Raw genomic sequence first — 19,458 nt, 5'->3', positions numbered from 1 at the left:
AAAAAGTAAAATTAACTAAATGGAAAAGGAAAATAACTCATCCAATAATAAAATCAACCAAATGCAAAGATAAGCACAAAAGCTAACTAAAGGAAAATAAAAACCTTAAAAAAATTAAAATTAGAGAAATGTAAACTAGTGATTCTATAACAAATCATGATTCTATCATTCGAAGTCAAAAGTCTGAAAAAATAGAAGAAAATGGAAAATCCTTCTTGGAAAGAAGCAACTGTCAAAGGGAATAAATCCAAGAGATATAATTTATGAATGGTTTTCTTTAAAGCCACAATCAGAAAAAGAGCCTGAATAATACCTTGGAGGAAATTATCATGCCTAGAAAACTGCCCTTATATCTAAAATAAAAAGATAAAATAGTCCTTGAAAGAATTCAATAATATCCCCCAGAAAGAGATCCAAAAATAAAAATTCCAAGTATTATTGAAGTCAAATCTCAGAATTCTCAGCTAGAGAAGAAAATGCTGTGAGCAACCAGAAAGAAACAATTCAAAAATTTCAAGGAGCAACAGTCAGGATTATACAGTACTTATCAGCTTCAACATTGAAGCATAGATGGACCTGGAATATCATATTCTGGAGGGCAAAAGAACTTGAATTGCAACCAAGATTCAACTATCTTACAAAATTCAACTTATGCTGAAAAATGAAAAGATGGATTTTCAGTAAAATGGATAACCTCAAACTTACCTGATGAAGAGTCCAGAACTGAACAGAAAATTTAAACTTCAAATACAAGACTCAAGACTCATGTAAAATGAAAATAGATAGAAAAAAATGTGCAAAAAGTCTTAAATCTCTCCATCACTACACAGGAAGGCAATACTTCTAACTTTGATAAATGTCTTTCTCGTTATTAAAGATTTTATTTAATTTGAGTTTTACAATTTTTCCCTTAATCTTACCCCCCACCCCCACAGAAAGCAATTTGTCAGTCTTTACTTTGTTTCCATGTTGTACATTGATCCAAATTGAGTGTGATGAGAGAGAAATCATATCCTTAAGGAAGAAACAAAAAGTATAAGAGATAACAACATCAGACATTAAAATATCTGTTCTTTTTTCCCTAAATTAAAGGGAATAGTTCTTGAACTTTGTTCAAACTCCATCGTTCTTTATCTGCATATAAATGATATTCTCCATTACAGACTGGCCCAAATTGTCCCTGATTGTTGCACTGATGGAATGAGCAAGTCCATCAAGGTTGATCATCACCCCCAGTTGCTATTAAGGTGTACAGTGTTTTTTTCTGGTTCTGTTCATCTCGCTCAGCATCAGTTCATGCAAATCCCTTCAGGCTTCCCTGAATTCCCATCCTTCCTGGTTTCTAATAGAACAATAATGTTCTATGATGTACATATACCACAGTTTGCTAAGCCATTCCCCAATTGAAGGACATTTATTTTATTTCCAATTCTTTGCCACCACAAACAGGGCTGCTATGAATATTTTTGTACAAATGATGTTTTTACCCTTTTTCATCATCTCTTCAGGGTATAGACCCAGTAGTGGTATTGTTGGACCAAAGGGTATGCCCTTTTTTGTTGCCCTTTGGGTATAGTTCCAAATTTCTCTCCAGAAAGGTTGGATGAGTTCACAGCTCCACCAACAGTGTAATAGTGTCCCAGATTTCCCACAACTCTTCTAACAATGATCATTATCCTTTCTGGTCATATTGGCCAGTCTGAGAGGTGTAATGTAGTACCTCAGAGAAGCTTTAATTTGCATTTCTCTAATAATTAATGATTTAGGTCAATTTTTCATATGACTATGGATTGCTTTGATCTCCTCATCTGTAAATTGCCTTTGCATATACTTTGACCATTTGTCGACTGGGGAATGACTTTTTTTTTAAATAATGACTCAGTTCTCTGTATATTTTAGAAATAAGTACTTTGCCAGAATCATTAGTTGTAAAGATTGTTTCCCAGTTTGCTACATGAGAAATGTATTTATCAACAGAAAAGGAAATAAATTACTTAAATACCCCCATTTCAGAAAAATAATTTGAAGAAACCATCCATAAGCTCCCTAAGAAAAAGTCTCCAGGTTCAGATGGATTTACAATTGAATTCTACCAAATATTTAAGAAGCAAATAATTCTTATTAATGCATAATAATGCATAAACTATTTTTAAAAATAGGAGTGGAAGGAATACTGCCAAACTCTTTTTATGACACAAACATGGTGCTGATACCTAAACCAGGAAGAATCAGAACAGAAAAAGAATCTTATAGTCCAATCTCCCTGATGAATATTGAAGCAAAAATCTTAAATAAATTTTAGCAATGAGACTACAACAAGTTAATACTAGGATAATACACCATGATTAGGTAGGATTTATTCTAGGTAGGCAGAGATGTTTCAATATTCAGAACACTCAACAAAATTAAAAATATCCACAGCAAAACCTATAAAGCACTTCTCACCTAAATAAATTCAGATCTAAATAATTGGAAAAATGTCGTATGTTCATGGTTAGGTCGAGATAATATAACAAAAATTACAGTTCTGTCCAAATTAAATTACTTATTTAGTGCCATACCACACAAACTACCAAATAACTACTTTATCAAGCTAGGAAAAAAATAAGTAACAAAATTCATCTGGAACAACAAAAGAGCAAGAAAAAACAAAGGAACTGATGAAAAAAAAAATGTATAGGAAGGTGGCCTAGCTCTACCAGATCTAAAACTGTACTATAAAGCAGCAGCAGTCATTAAAACTGCCTTGTACTACTTAAGAAATAGAGTAATGGGGGGCAGCTAGGTGGCATAGTGGAGAAAGCACTGGCCTTGGAGTCAGGAGTACCTGGGTTCAAATCCAGCCTCAGACACTTAATAATTATCTAGCTGTGTGGCCTTGGGCAAGCCACTTAACTCCATTTGCCTTGCAAAAACCTAAAAAAATAGAGTAATGGAGCAGTGGATTAGGATAGGTTCAAAAGAAGTTTCAAGTAAATGACTACAGCAATCTACTATTTGACAAATCCAAAGACATCAGCTTCTGGAATAAGAACCGAGATAGAGCCTCTGGTATCAGAACACAGACTGAAACTCATTTTTTTTCTTTCTTTTACTTTATTTCTCATGAGGATCTATTTTTTGGGGGGGGTATTAAGTTTACTCTCTTTTTTTAAATAAGTAAGAAAATATTTCTTTATTTTTTTACTTAAAGAAAGCAGCCTTGGTTTTTGGTTAAATGAAAAGGAATGAGTATGGTCTTAATCAGTTATTAGGTCTGGTCATGATGGCAACCAATTGCTCTGATTTAGGCTACATACCATTGTAAAGAAAAGAGGAAAGGGGTAAAAATAGTGGAAAATTCTGATCTATATCTCAATAAAATATATACACACAGAACCCCCCCCCCCAAATAATAAAAGGGCTTAATGCTGAGCAATTTCTTGTGGAAAAAGTAGGACATAGTTAAATTATTTGATAGCTAGATTGTTGTTTGATTTTTAAAGTAAGTTATCCAGGGTCCAACTCCTCTCTTCTGGCTCATGTTTGAATGACTATAGATCAATCAACCTTCACCAACATAGACCTTGGTTCCAAAGGAATGATGCTGGCACCTGAAAGACTAATCTGCAGAGATAGAAGTCTTTGAAGGCAAGTCTAAGTCTAAGTCTTAGAAGGCAAGACAACTTGGCTTTGGTGCATCCCCAGTCTTTGGGCAACATCCTATGTGCAGCTGTGTCTCATGTGGAAGTTGACAACATATTCAGTACTAGTCCTTTGCACTGAAATGGCAAAGGGCTCAAAAGTGTAAAAGGTAAAGTAGACCAGGCATTGAACAGTGTGGTTGATGTGGTGGCCTAGCTGGCCTGCCTGGATCTCAGATTTGAGCAGACCAGAATCCCAGGCATAGAACCTGATCTGGTGATCTCCACAAGTCTTGGGCCTCTCCATAACTGACACCAACTTATCCTAACTGAAGAGAGACAGATTGAGGTAGGGACTGCCACTATATGATTGGGCACTGGTGGGGAGCTGACAAAGCAGCTGATGTACTGCCTCTGTATGCTTTCCATATTTCGCATTTATATTAGTGTTTTTAAACCAGCACTGGTTACTAGAAGCTGAACAAGGAAACTGTGCAGGGTAACATTGCAGAAGAGGTCACAGAAATTCTCGAAGAGCTACAGCAACTCATCTGAGGTGTTCTCAAATGCTGCTATAACCTCTGTTGTCACCATTATTGTACACCACAAGAAGGAAGGTTGTGAAGGGTCTGTGACCTGTAGCGTCACTACATCCTCACTAGTGTACTTGATAAATAGGTGATTGTCATCTAGAAGTTGCATCTTCCACATGCTCAACTGTCGTAGTTGGTCAAAATATTGGAAGATGCCTCTTGGCCATGACACTACCATCCTGTTCTGCTCGGTGCCACAAGTATACCAACAGCCAGTGCTTTAGGGAATTAATGAAGGGCTCCTTGTAGGGAATGGTCATGCCTGTTTGGCTATCTCTCTGTAACTCAGGATAGGCAGCTGATAGGGTGAACAGGTCATCCTCAATAAAGGTGCCCTCAGGAGTGACCTAGAAGACATGAATGGTATGCTGCTGTACTGAAAGAATGGCTAATATGTTCTTATATAAGTATAGCCCTTGATTGTGGGACAAGATTGCTTTATCACATTTGAATGTGCGGGTGTCACACAACCTGCCAGTATGAAGATAAATGATATGAAGGAAGTAGTCTTCCAAAGGGGAGTGGGCATTTGGTGTCACTGACTCACTGTTGTGATATACTTCATAAAAAGGAGAGTGAGGCTCTTTTGGGAGGTAGGAGGCAGAACCCACAACAACACAGCAGCAGTCATCTGTGAAGAGTCTACACTCACGATTTATATGCTACATTAGTGAGCTGTAACAAGATGAAGAAGCATTCAAAGAGTTGGTCTTGCATGTTGACTGACCTCTGGTCATTGCCATTTGCCAAAATGTCACCCTCATAGCCCTGCAGTTGGTCCTCTGCTACTTGGCAGCCCTGGTACTCATAAATCCCCAGTGATGTCTGGTCTGAAGAAAAGGCAATAAAATAGGAGCCATCAGGTGAAAATTTTTGCAGGAAATAAAGTAGTTTTTACACATTAACCACAGTAAAGTTGGGGAAGACATTCTGGTGTAATACTAGAAACTGGTGCCAATGAGTACCCAGCCTTGCCTGAACTGATGCTCTGAGGCTCCAAGTGGTGGATGACATTTTGGTTCTGGATTCTTCAAGGTTTGATTGTTGGAACATCATGATCCATCATCACAGCATGTTATTTCCTTCTGTCAGGCACTCCCCTACCCCCACCCAGTCCTGCTGGGCTCATGGGGCCAGGGCTAGGGGATCCCTAGGCTGCGTTGGCCACATTCCGACAGCCACCATAGCAGCCACCACCATCTTGCCACTGATGCCAGCACCCGGCAACAATGGCCAGGATGGCCCCGTTGCCCCCCACCCCTACCCCCAGCCAGCTGACAGAAGTGAGGACCATCATGTTTACTCTTAAACAAAAATATTTTAGTAATAAAAATTCACTTTTACAAAAAAAAAAAAAAAGAAAAAAGAACTCACTATCTGACAATATTTTTTGGAAAAAACCTGGGAAATAGTATGGCAAATACTAGGCATAGATCCATATGTCATACCCTATACCAAAATAAGGTCAAAATAGGTACATGACAACATTTTTGTAGTTGTAAAGAATTTGAAATTGAAGGGATATCCATCAATTGGGGAATGACTGAACAAATTGTGGTATATGTATGTGATGGAACACTATTGTTATTTAAGAAATCATTTTAGGAACATTTCAGAAAAGATTGGAAAGACATATGTGAACTGATGCTGAGTCAAATGAACAGAACTAGAAGAACATCATCAAATAGAAATGGGTCCATTAAATAATATGAAAGCTTCCCTGTGGGTGGCATGGTGACTTATTAGAAAACCATATAATTGTACCATATATTAACATCATCTGTATCATATTCTTATTTGGTTAAATATTTCCCCAAAGCATTTAAATCTGACTTGCAGTCTACAATGCTGTTTGTCACTATATCCTAGACTAAACAGCCTATTTTCTGCTTTTCTCTCAGCAGTCTATAATTTACCAATTAAATGAATTCCTTCTTTCCAATTGATAAAAGATAATTGTTTCAACATAGACCTCTCTACTATTAACTTCTTTATAATATCAAGTACATGAATCAATAATTCAGCATTATAATATTTGAAGACTCATGATCTCTTGAGTGTGAGCATGGTCACCAGATGGCTTCCAGTTATCTCCTCATGTCAATCAAACCTCCAGACAGTTGTCAGATGAGTATCATTCCTCTGATCCCATCTCCCATGATTTTTTATGACAAAATCTATTTAATATGAATGAATTAAACATTAATAATTAATAACAGGATTTAATCATAATTTCTTTTATTCCCCTCTCTGAGTCCCAGTTGTGTTAAGGTCAGGAAGGATGAGGCATAGGGGCTCAAATTCAGCTAGCCTCTTACCATTCAAATTCCCCTTCTTCTCATATCAGTTACATACACACCTTTGTCCCATTTTCTTTGCTTTCTTCGGTTTTATTTATATCGCATAAATGATAATTCTGCATTTGTGACAGGTGTTAAGATTCAAGATGAAAACTTTTATGGCCTTGCCATTGCTAGGAATTTGTTTTTGCTTGGATTTGCCTATTTTTTTTATTTTCCATCCCTTTGGGAGTGGGTCTTTATGGATGAAGTAAACCAGGTAAACCTTCACTTTAAATCTGGGAAAGATCAGTGGTTTTCTTGCTTTCAGTTTTATTAATCTCTCCCTTGATTTAGAGAATTTTTGATTTGATATTTAATTGGGAATGTTTATTTTTCTTTTTCTAGCTTTTTTGGTTGCCTAACCAATTCATTGATCTTTTTCTCTCTGTTTTTTTTTCCATATAAGCATTTCAAGACAAAATTTCCCCTCAAAACTGCCTCAGTTGCATCCCATGAATTTTGGTACAATATCTCATTGTTATCATTTTTATGAATGTAATTATTGATTATTTCTATGATTTGCTGTTTGACTCACTCATTATTTAAAATTAAGTTTTTATCTTTCCATGGTCCTTTATTACATGTAATTTTTATTGCATCATGATCTGAAAAATATGTATTTATTTTTTTTGCCTTTCTGCATTTGATTATTAGGTTTTTATGCCCTAGCACTTGGTTAATTTTGTTATAGAAGCCATGTATTACAGAGAAAAATGTACATTCTTTTCTATCTAATTAAATTTTCTCCATAGGTCTATCATATCTAAATTTTCTAAGATTTTATTCACTTTCTTATCTTCCTTCTTTTTTGTTTTGTTGTTAGAGTTATCTAGTTCTGAGATAGAGAGAGGTTGAGGTCCCCTTTTATCAAATTTTTCCTGTCTATATCTCCTTGTATTTTACTCAGTCTTTCCTCTAGGAATTTGGATGCTATAACACTATGTTCATACATGTTTAATAATGCTATACCTTCATTACCAATGGTACCTTTTTAGAATACATCCTTATCCCTTTTAATGAAATCTATTTTTGCTTTATCTGATATCAGGATCACTACCCCTTATTTTTTTACTTTTGTTTAAACACAATATATTTTACTCCATCCTTTTACCTTTACCCTATGTAGATTTCTGATTCCATTGTAGAATTCTGATTTTTAATACATTCAACTGTCTACTTCCATTTTATGGGACAGTTCATCCCATTCACATTTACAGTTAAGATTACTAATTCTGTATTTCCCTCCATGCTATCTTTCCCCATTTATATTTTTCTCTTTCCTTTCCTCTTATTACTCTTCCCAAAGTTTTACCCCCTTTCCTCTAACTTTTCTTTTAAAATATAACTTTCAGTTTATTTTCACTTATACCTTTACCTTCCCTTTTATCTTTCCCTTTCCAGGCCCCTCCCTTTCCTGTAGATTAGGGTGGATAGTTAACTGAAGTTATTCCCTTTCTCTCTAAAATGATCAATCTTTGTGCATTTTTACCTGGTTATTTATCACTAAATACTACAGCTTGGTTAATAGATTGCTTGGGAAGTTCAAAGTATTATCAAAGTGTCATCACACATTGATTGATTGATTGATTGAAAAGCAGCATTGCCTCAAAGTCACTAATTAGTCTCCCTTCTCTCTCATTAGAAGTAGACTTTCAAGAGTCTTGAATTGCATCAATTTATAATCGTTTTTTACATTACCCTTTTTTCATGTACCCTCCAAGGACACACTATTCTCATAAACCAAAGTATCATCCAAAGCAAAATCATTTCATGAACTATTTATACCCCTCCCCCAGGCAGAGTTTCTCCCACATTCCTCCCTCACCCCCCACCTCCTAGGGTACTTAGCCCTTTGTTCTATAAAATCTGGATTAATTCCAACCTTGATTTAGTTAACTATAAGAATGTTAAAGTTCTCTAGGGTATTCTGAAGGTCTCACTTAAGAACTTTACAATTGATTCCAATGTGTGAGAAACAGTGGCTCAGGACCACCCAGCTTTGGACCTCCTCTTTAGAGAAAGTGCTAAGTTTTTGCAAGAAAAGCAGAATTAAAGTAGGTCAAAGGAAACTGAGTAAATATACCTGCCCTCCATCTGGGCTTTTTCTTAAACATAGTGATGTCTTCTTAGTCTTCTTTAATGAAAAGATAATAACCAACCTTATCCATATTCTCTAAACAAATCTCTTCAATTATATTTCCTTTTAACTATCCTAAGAGAAATACAATTCTCAAGTATCACAAGTGGTATATCTTCTCTTTTAGGATTGTATGCAATTTGATGGTCTTTATTAACATATGTTTTATTTTGTTTAGCTTCTTCCCTTCCCTTTTTTGTTTACATTTTTATGCATCTCTTGGAGGTATATTTGGAGACTGAATTCTCTGTTCAGTTCAGGAAATTTTGGAAGTCCTCTGTCTTGTTGAACATTCATCTTTTCCCCGATAGTAAGTGCGAAATTTTGCAGGGTAGTAAACTCTTGATTGTAATCCAAGGTCCTCTGCCCTCTGAAATATAGCATTCCTGGTTCTCTGGCTCTTCAGTGTTGAAGCTGATAAGTCCTGTGTAAGTCTGATTATTTCCATTGTATTTATTTATTTATTTATTTATTTATTTTGGCAAGGCAAATGGGGTTAAGTGGCTTGCCCAAGGACACACAGCTAGGTAATTATTAAGTGTCTGAGACCTTATTAGAACCCAGGTACTCCTGACTCCAAGGCCAGTGCTTTATCCACTGTGCCACCTAGCCACCCCTCCATTGTATTTAAATTGCTTCCTTTTTGTTGTTGGCAGTATTTTCTCCTTTACTTGAGATTTCTGGAATTTGACTCTGATAGCCCTTGGAGTTTTTAATCCTGAGGTCTCTTTCTGGACAATTTCCTTATATTCTTTCAAAGGCATTTTGTCTTCTTGCTCTAGAAGATTTGGACAGTTTCCCTCTAATTATTCCTTGAAAGATGTTTTCCAGTTTCTTTTTGTTTTTAATATAATCTTTCTGGTAATCCAATAATTCATAAATTATCTCTTCTGGATCTATTTTCCAGGTTGTTTATTTTCTTAAAAGATCCTTTGAATTTTCTTCAATTCTTTTTCAGCCTTTTTACTTTGATGGAATCATGTAGTCTCCTATATTAGTTGGTGTACTTTGTTCAATTCTAATTTTGAGGGTTTTATTTTCTTCAATTAGCTTTTGTATTTCCTTTTCCAATTGGTTGGTTTTATTTTTTGAAGAGATATATTCTTTTTCTAGTTGATTATTTTTACTTTTAAAGGAGTTGATGAGGGGACAGCTAAGTGGTGCAGTGGATAGAGCACTGGCCTGAAGTCAGGAGTACCTGAGTTCAAATCCTGCTTCAAACACTTAATAATTACCTAGCTGTGTGGCCTTAGGCAAGCTACTTAACCCCATTGCTTTGCAAACAAAAATAAATTAAAAAATAAAATAAAATAAGGGAGTTGATGTCTTTGGTAAATTTTTCATGGTTTTCCTGCATGACTGACTTTCATTTCTTTCTACCATTTTTTTCTTCCTCTATCCATTGCTTTTTTAAATTCTATTTTAAGCTTTTCTATGACCTTTTGGATTTGAGTCCAAATCATAGACTCTTTTAAACTTCTCTTGTAGCTAATTTTTCACTATTTTCTTCTTCTCAGGTGACATTATTATCATCTCTTTATGAACAGAAGCTTTCTATAGTATGCCCTTTAAGCTTTTTTCCTCATCTTGAAATGTCTGAACTCTAACCCTGGGGTATAAGTGAGTATAGAACCAAGCTTTTTTATGCTGAGATTTGCTTGTCATTGACCAACATGTTCCCTGTGGAGTCAGGTTCTTGCCTTTGCAGAGGTTTCTTTCCTCCTTTATGTCCAGGTTCTGCCTGAGCAGTGGTTAGTTCCCAACACAGTCCTGTCTTTTGCCCCAGTGTTCCTACAATTCAAATTTTGTTTGGAGTTGGGACCTTCCTTGCTTACTGGCTATGTAGCTGCCAGGTCCTATACTGTTGTCCAGTTGTCAGGACCTGGACTGCACTGTAGCTATAAGCCTCCAACTGATTTTCCTGCTGTCTGCCTGAGCTTTACTTCTTTTCTTCCAAAGAGACAGACCTTCACTGAACATCCTCCAAGATGTCTACCATTGAAAACGTCTTTGGATTGTTTTTTTGGTGGGATCTATAATTTTAATGTCTCTGCAGAGGTTTCATATAGTTTTGTTCAGGGAAAAGCTCCGAGAGCATGCTAGTTTCATACCACCATCTTGGCTCTACCCTGGAACTGATCATTCAGTTGTTTTTCTAATAAGAAACTGCATTCTTTCAATCCTGTAACTATGATCAGGGTTCTTGTTCCCATAAAGTCTGCAAACTCTGCTGTGATAGTGTTCCTTTTCATACTGGACCTAAAAAGTAGGACTACAACCAAGATACAAGTATAGGCAATACAGTCCTGCTTCTTGGACCAACATAGGGACCCCTGAATATCTGCTTTTTAACTGTTATTAAATTCCCAAACCATCTTCGGACTGAATGGTCTTGAAAGCACTACTGCTTGTCACTGATTCAAGCACTCCAACAATTATTCCTTGTTTGCTGAAGCCTAACATCCAATGACATAAACTACCTAGGACTGTTTCTCATCCTGGTACAACAGGCCATTGTTGCCAACTTTCTAAGTTGCCTTGGACTTGAAAATTATTTCTTTCCATCTTTTTTTTTTTTGGTTTTGCTACTCTATAATTTGCTGGAAATTATTTTAAAGATATTTGAATGTGTTTGGGGGGAGAACCAAAGTGTCTCTATCATTTTGTCTCTACCTCTATAATACTTCTCTTTCTTTTGCCTAATTCTGCTTTTGAGGACTTCTCCTTTTCAGTGCATTGTTTGCCTTATTTTTAACATTTAGCCTGTTCTCTTTTTTAGGTGTTATTTTCTTCTATATTTTTGTTCCTCCTTTACAAAACTTTGACTCTCTTAAAAATATTTTCTACATCACTCTCATTTCTTTTCTCAATTTCCCCTTTACCTCTTGCATTTGATTTTTTTTGAGGTGTTGAGACAAATTATCATTTTTCTTTATTGTTTTCCATTTTTCTGTTTTGGCATTGTTTTCTTCTGAGATATTCCCTGTCACCATAGTAACTTTCTTTGGCTTGGTGATTTTTGTTGCTGTGGTGGTTAATGAATTTTCCTATTTTCTTTTTTGACTTTTAACTTTATGTTAAAATTAGACTCTACTCCCAGGGTAGAGGGATCACTATTCCAAGGTTTAGATTTTCATCCTTCTGCTTTCACTTCTTTGGATCTGAATGTTTTAATTTCTTCCTATATGTTATAATTTAAGGAGAAGTGTGGAAATTGATCTTTTTGTTATCATTCTTCCTTGTTCAAGGAATATGTCTTGGAATAGAATATAGAAAATGCAGCAAAATACTATATCTCATTCTTTAGCAATGATCCTCAGAAATCTTCTTACAGTTTTTTCATCCTTTTACCATCTATGAGGTGAGAATTGTTAAGAGCAACTTCCCTGATTCAGTACCATTGTTTACCTATTGAAATCTTACTCAGTCTTTAAAGTTCAGTTTTACTGCCATTTTAATAAGAGTTTTCATAATTGGCCTCAGTTCATAAACTTCTTCTCACACACATTTTTTCATCTTTCATATACATATACATATCAAATAATTCTGATTTTTGTTGCATTTTAGTTTGATTTGTCTCATTCTTTCCTCCTCTAACTGATGTATATTTTCTAGAGGTTGTTACAGTAGTGTATGCTATTATCACCTTTTCATTTGTTGAATGCTATTATATCTATATTGTTATGTTGTCAGAAAATTTTTTCCCATAAGACTCATTCCCATAATCAACATCATTTCATAGAGTAAAATAACTATTCTATGTTTTAGATACCTTATTAATTCACATTCATATTCTTATAAAACTGAACCAGATAGCTCCAGATAGACAAGCTTCAAAAACCTGAGAGTATTCTCCTATGACTTTATTGTTTAATGTATTTTGAAATTGTATCTGAGCAATCCAAATCTGTAAATTTACCCAAACTGTAATTAACATCTAATATATTCTTTAAGGAATTTGGTTTCTGTGCCAGTTGGAGTAGAGCATTATTTATTATTGGAGGTCAAGTTCCAACCTTCAGACAGAGTTCAGAGGAAAACATAGGTGGTTTTAAAATGGTATACTTCTATAACATTCATTCTATAACTATACTTTTAATTATGGATTAGCTTAGATTTTTAGATGTCACATAATATTAGAATGTATAAGTATGTACATCACCATCATTATCTTTTTAAGTCACTTAGAAATCAGACTCATAGTTAAAACATAGAATATAAAAACTTAGAATATTAAAAATAATCAGGAAAATATGATATAACATAAGGAAACATGCCTACTGAAAGTTCTAAATTATTTTAAGAACCTCTAATAAATATTGTAAGCTAGATGTAATTACGTCAATGACTTAAAAAAGAACAAATCCTGGAGATTCCCAAGAGAGTGCAGAATGCCTAATAATAATGACACCAAAAAAGCTTATGACTCAAGAAAAATGAATACTACTACAGAAACCAGACAAAATTTTCTTATAACACTTTGAATCTGTTTTAAAAAGAACAAGTTCTGGAATTATTCATTCTCAAACATGTATTAAACCCATTTTTAATGTACAAGGCATATTCCTAGACAGTAATGATTCAAAGACAAATCAAAAACTGTCCTTGATATAAAGAATCATATATTTCATTAGAAGAAACAAAGTGTTTATATGTAAATGTATAGGAAATACAAAACCAATATATTGTGATTCATCATTTCACAGATTTATAGCTGGAACATACCTTTGAAGTTATGTATCCTCGTATTTCATTTTTGTCACAAAGTTCAAGTCACAAACTGCCTTTTCCAATCCTCTTTCATTTCAAACTCATTGAGTAGAAAATAAAAAGGCAATTCTAAAGGAATCATAGTTGTTTGTTCTCCACAGAGAGACTTTTCATTGGAATGGCTAAAAAAAAAGGATGGGGTAATAGTTGTATGATAAAGAAGGATATTCAGTAACTATTTGATCCACCATGAGAACTGGCAGAAAATCTATTCTTAGACAAAAAAAATATAAACCTAGTTTGATTTTAGTCTGCAATTAAAATTTCTTTAAATCATCAAATAAAAAACAAACAGGGACATCAAGCATGCGTAGAACCTATATTTGTGGCATTTTTTATTTCCATTCTTTATCAGTTGTCCATTCTCTCCAAATCTTAACCCTTTCTCTCTTTAACTTATTGAACCACAATCCCAAATGAAATCTCCATAAACTATTGAGAAAATTTTCCTATAATTAGATAGATATTATATTTGCTCTTGTCCTAATGTTGTTGATTGTGCTATCTTCTTTTTGCTTCTTATTCTTGGAAAGTTCTGATCTTGATCTAAGAATTCTCTTCTTTTTCAAGGTGAGTTCATGTTTTAACTCCATCATATATAGCCCCCTAAATTCTTGATGCCCCCATTGGTTTCTCCTTCTACCATTGTGGAATTTGCTTTCATAAAATACTTTGTATAATTCTTTAATTTAAGCAAGGGGTATTACTGTGATGGAGCCAATGTTTCCATGACACTGATTTATTCTTTCCCTCTACAACATGGGGAGGTTTTTATATAAAATTTATGCAAAATTGCCTCAGGTAGTCAGCTTCGTTGAAACAGGTTCCTGTAGTTTTGTTGTTATAAAATGTTCCAGTCAGGTAGTGTGTTTATGGACTTTCTAGACTTCAGAAGACAATGTTATTCACCATATTCTACCCTGGTGACCAGACATATCTTGACATGGACAACAGAGGAACCATGTCAAGAGAAGCTAAGTGCAATTGTATCCTTGTTGCATATCCTTGATATACTTTAAAAATATCTTACTTCTAACATTAAACACGAAGTAAGAGATCATTAATATTGGAAATGCTTAAGCCATTAGAATTCTACTCCCCCACACAAGATGACAAAATCTTATTGTCAGAGTGTATGTTTTGTTCTAAATTTATGATCTCCTTTTATCTAGGGCAGGGCTAATCACATAATAGGTGGTTAATAAATTCTTGCTGCATTGAAGCTCAAAGTAATTTCCTTGAATACAATACATTTTATCTTTATTCCATGATCCTTTTTGTCTGACAACTTTATGTCAGAGTAGAGTCTATCAATAAACTGCCTATCTCCCATGTGCCTATCAACATCCATTACTGATTTTCTCTTTTGGTAAACTCCTCTGCTTTTATAAATTCATATTATAGTAAAAGTCAATAAGAATTATCAAGTAGAAAGAGTTCTGGCATGTGTTTAAATAAAGGCTTGAATAGTTTTTGAATTTTCAAGACATTAGAGGCTAAATGATTTCCCTCACAAGAAAAGAGAAATTACCATGTTTCAGTTTATGATTCATAGGGACAATGAAGATTAGAAATAATTATTTGAAGATTTTGAATGAAAAAACTCCTTAGGTATCAGTTGTCAGTATTAAAGGTAAATTACATTTTATTCAAATGTTATCTCATGGTATCTTCTGATTTCTATTTGTCAGGGTAAGAAAGAAAAACAAATTTAAAAAAAAAAACATTCCAGCCTAAAAAGATATTTAAATTGATTTTAACAAATACCCAAAGCATTGACTTATTTTTCATTACCTGGAATTTTTTTCATGGGTTTCTTGAGGAAAAAACATCAAATTCTTAATAATTTTGTAACTATCAATTTCAATCTATTTAATGATTACCTTAATTTCAGGCAGATGAGAATGATTCTCCAAACAAATTAATTTGTGTTAAAGGAATACAAAAAGGAATTTTTGCAGCCTTAAAAAAAAGATACAATTGCAATTTTTATTGCATTATCAGGTTAGAGGCAAAAAATTTTCAATAAGAATAGATAAGCACATTGATATTTTAAAGAAACAAGTGGAGTTGTGATTTGTATTTTTTCATGTCTTTTATTGAAATCTTTAGAAGACTGAAAGTAATTCATAAAATCACAACCTCTTCATAAAGGCATTTTATTATTCAGCAATTTTATTTTTAGTTTTTTGCAAGGCAAATAGGGTTAAGTGGCTTTCCCAACGCCACACAGCTAGGTAATTATTAAGTGTCCGAGGCCGGATTTGAACTCAGGTACTCCTGACTCCAGGGCCGGTGCTCTATCCACTGGGCCACCTAGCTGCCCTTCAGGACTTATTTTTGACAGTACTTATGTTTTAGGTTGTTAGAGTTATATAAGAACTTGGTTTTGATGATATATTTTCTAACTCTTAGAGCTTTTTAAAAGTTTTAAAGTTTCACACTCAATTTTGACAGCTAAGGCAAATTGCTAAATTCAATGGGATTGATTTCATTAAGAAGAGCTATGAGGAAAACATGAATTTATATAAATTTCTTTTATGAATCACATTCCCATTTTTGTCATTGGGAATTACACAAATGTCTGTCCACAGTACTAATTTCAAATGAGGTTGTGGAATGGCATGTTAATGTCATTGTCATAGGAAATAGAACTGAAAAGATCTTTTTCAAAAGTTCATCTAAAATAGCAGTTTTATAATTTGCTGTCTATATGATTCATGATAAATTACTTTGTGTTTCAGTTTCCTCATTAACTCCTTTTCTTTTAAATTTTTTCCTTATCAGAAAATATATCAGTTAGAGTAGATTATATCTATTTTTTCCAGCTTTAAATTTAATATTCTTATCAACTTTTTTTCTCAAAATACTTTGCTAATTTCATTTGACTTTTGGTATGATTGTGGGCAGTTCAAATTTTATGGCAATTCTGGGTTCCCTATATTACTTTGTTTCAATATAGTCAAACTCAAGAGAGAAGGATACATATACAAAATTAATAACTAAGGTTTTTCTAAGTAATATTCACTGAAATTAATTAGAATTTATTTTTTCTGATATTTCTAATTACCCTGACAAATGTCTGATTTTGTGTGTGAAATTTCTGCTGAGAAGGTAATGTGTTCCCTTCCACTGAGTAGTTACTTGTCTCAAAGTAAAAAATGGATTGGCACAACTGAAGCACATTAATAGAGATATGTTTTAACTTTAGATATCATGAACACATTCCTTTAGGATGGATTTCACATCTGTCAGAAACCACTTCCAAGTGTAACTAGAAATTCATGTTTCAATGCAATTTAGACAGCTGTAAATGGTCAGACAGTTTCCTAGACAATATGATCCATCAGTAGTCTTTTTGCCAAAATTAATTTTGAAATAAACAAATAATGAAAAAATAGGTAAAATGGACACAGGCATTGTTTGCCTGTTGATAGGCATATTTTCTTACAATATGGATAAAATAGTGAGAAAACAAAAGCATACTGTCTAAACTAATGTTTTCCAAATTAATTCATATAAATGAAAAAATTTAATTTTACCTTTCTGGATAGTTGATAGATATCTCAAGCCCTTCATAATCTTACCCCCTCTTATTTCTGAAGTCTTCTAATTCTTTATTCTTTGATCCAGTAGTGCTGGCCTCCTGGATGTTTAATGAAAAAAGACACTCTATGTCTCATCTCTTGGCCTTTTCCCCTGGCCATCAGGCATGACTGAAATGCTTCAATCTTTATTCCAACTACTGACCACCCTGGTTTCTTGCAAATTCCAAGAAAAATAAAATAGACTTTTTCCAGAAAGACTTACCAAATTTCTCTTAATCCCCATGCTTTCCTTCTCCTTTGATAATTATATCCTACTTTTCATAGGATATATTTTATCCTATCCTTTTTTTAGCTTGCTTTTGATGCATTGATTAGGTTTTTTTCCTCAGACTGTAGACTTTCTGAGGGCAGAAACTGTTTTTTTTGGGGGTCTATTTTTCATATTCATAGTGTTTAGCAGAAATATATGCTGCCACATAGTTATATGCTTAATAAATATTAATCATTTGAAATCACTTTGCTAAAATTTTTCTCTGCCCTCCATAAATATAGAATTTGCTGCCAAGCAAAGACTATATTTATATAGTAAGTTAATAATCAATACTCAACAATTCAGAAATGTTTTAATTTTGCATTTTTGAATTTTTTAAATCAAGATTTTAAAATCCTTGCCAATAGAAACTGTGTTTAATGGAAGCAACTATCTTCTGCTTGCTTAATTACAATAAATTTTCTTAACCAATATGCTTCAAAATTTGTGATTTTCAATATTAAAGAGTGTTTGGAATTGAATGGAGATAATCCATGAAAATGTGAACTTGGAGTTATTTATCTTTCCTATAGAGAAATTATTTATTCTATATAGCTGAATTTGTCTGTGAGTATGAGGGAATAATACTCCACGAACCGCTGCTGTCAGTGTCCACAAATATAAATCAACTTTTTACAGACCCTAAGACATGTCACCTATTTTTGTTAATCACTGGCAAGATGCCAGTCCAACTTCATTAGGGGAAGCTTAATCACACATTATACAGAGGTACTATGCCATGCATGTCTTCTCACTTTATTTAACACATTAATGGCTCATTATCATAGTGATCTGCTTCCTTTCCATCATTTCATCAACCAGGTTAAAAGTAAGAAAGTTGTTGGGTTAGAAAACAAATTTAATACACCCTTATTATTTTTTGTTATTAAAAATTGTTAAAAATAATAGATTTGCTGATGTAAGAATGTTTTCTGGAAGAAATCTATGGAATGTAACAATTAGAACTCTGCAGTCAAGTGTTATGATTGATTTGCTTTATAATATATAATGCAATATGTTTTTTAATATAGTATATTCTTTGGGAGATTTTGATGATTTGTATAACTTCATTTATCTCTCTTTCTTCATATATATATATATATATATATATATATATCTGTAAAGATAGGGAATTTGACATATAAAAAATATTTTTACAAGGTTATTACCTTCTCTTTCTCCTCTGTTAATGTTACTTACACTTCTCACTTCTTTGTATTTTGGTTCTACAACCATCATTTTTCCCCCATGTTTATATTTTGGATGAATTCTCCATCATGAGTTATATAAGTTATATACTCTAAAGGTTTGCCTTAAAGAATTTTAGGTAAAGAGTTATAATCTGACCTAGATTTCTACCTTAATATGTACTTGAGTTACTAGATTTGACTTCTGGAACATACATAGAATTTTCTTTTTCTTTGTAAGTAACTCATTCATTTTCCCATTGAGTACAATACAATTGAGGGTGTTTATGCATATTTTACTCATTTTTTCTCTATGGTTTTTCTATGTCACCACTTTAGATCTAATACTCATCAGTTCTCACCAGTATAGCTATGCTCTCTTTATCTTTTTCCCTTCTTATGTTTTTTCCACTACATTCCATCTTTCACATATCTGCCACTGTGATATTGGGATGTAGGATTGTGTTTAAGAAAGACTAGTATCTTGATGTAAAGACTTCTGAGACCTCTTCAGGGATGCTTTCTCCCTTGGATGTCCACTGAGTCACCTCTCACCTGTGTCTCTAAGAAGCTTGAAGTATGCACATTGGCCACACACCCCAGTAAACTGCTTCAGCTGGAGGGTTAAACCAGGTTGAGGGTAATCCAAGGAGTCTCAAGCTCAATGGTGAGTAGTAGGAGGTGTTTACCCCAAATATGTGAAGTCTTCCCCTCGTGGAATGGGTGGAAGAGAAAAATTCATTTCAATGGCCATGAAGTCAGCTGAAACAATTGCTGTGGGGTGCTTGGAGCTTGGTTAGACATTGAAGATGCCAATGTTATCCACCATATCTAAAGCCATCACCCATTGTCTTGACACTGTCTTGTTATGTTGGAGCATGATGACTTTGGAAGAGAGAGTGAGATGGATGAATTCATGCAGGTCTACCTCACTTAAATACAATTTAC

At 33.9% G+C, this 19,458-nt stretch overlaps 1 protein-coding gene and 1 pseudogene across 1 annotated transcript in view; one reads left to right on the top strand and one right to left on the bottom strand.

Moving 5' to 3' along the window:
- The window catches only part of DPP10 (dipeptidyl peptidase like 10), a 1,029,304-nt gene that overhangs the window by 264,561 nt on the left and 745,285 nt on the right, over nt 1–19,458 (top strand). The gene's annotated exons all lie outside the window — the stretch shown is intronic.
- LOC141522000 (DET1 homolog pseudogene) lies at nt 3,703–5,282 on the bottom strand (annotated as a pseudogene).

This window comes from Macrotis lagotis, chromosome 1 (genome assembly GCF_037893015.1).
Source record: "Macrotis lagotis isolate mMagLag1 chromosome 1, bilby.v1.9.chrom.fasta, whole genome shotgun sequence".
In the NCBI taxonomy this organism is placed as follows: domain Eukaryota; kingdom Metazoa; phylum Chordata; class Mammalia; order Peramelemorphia; family Peramelidae; genus Macrotis; species Macrotis lagotis.
Note: the sequence above shows the minus strand (reverse complement) of the source record. Positions and strands in the feature narration are given on the sequence as shown.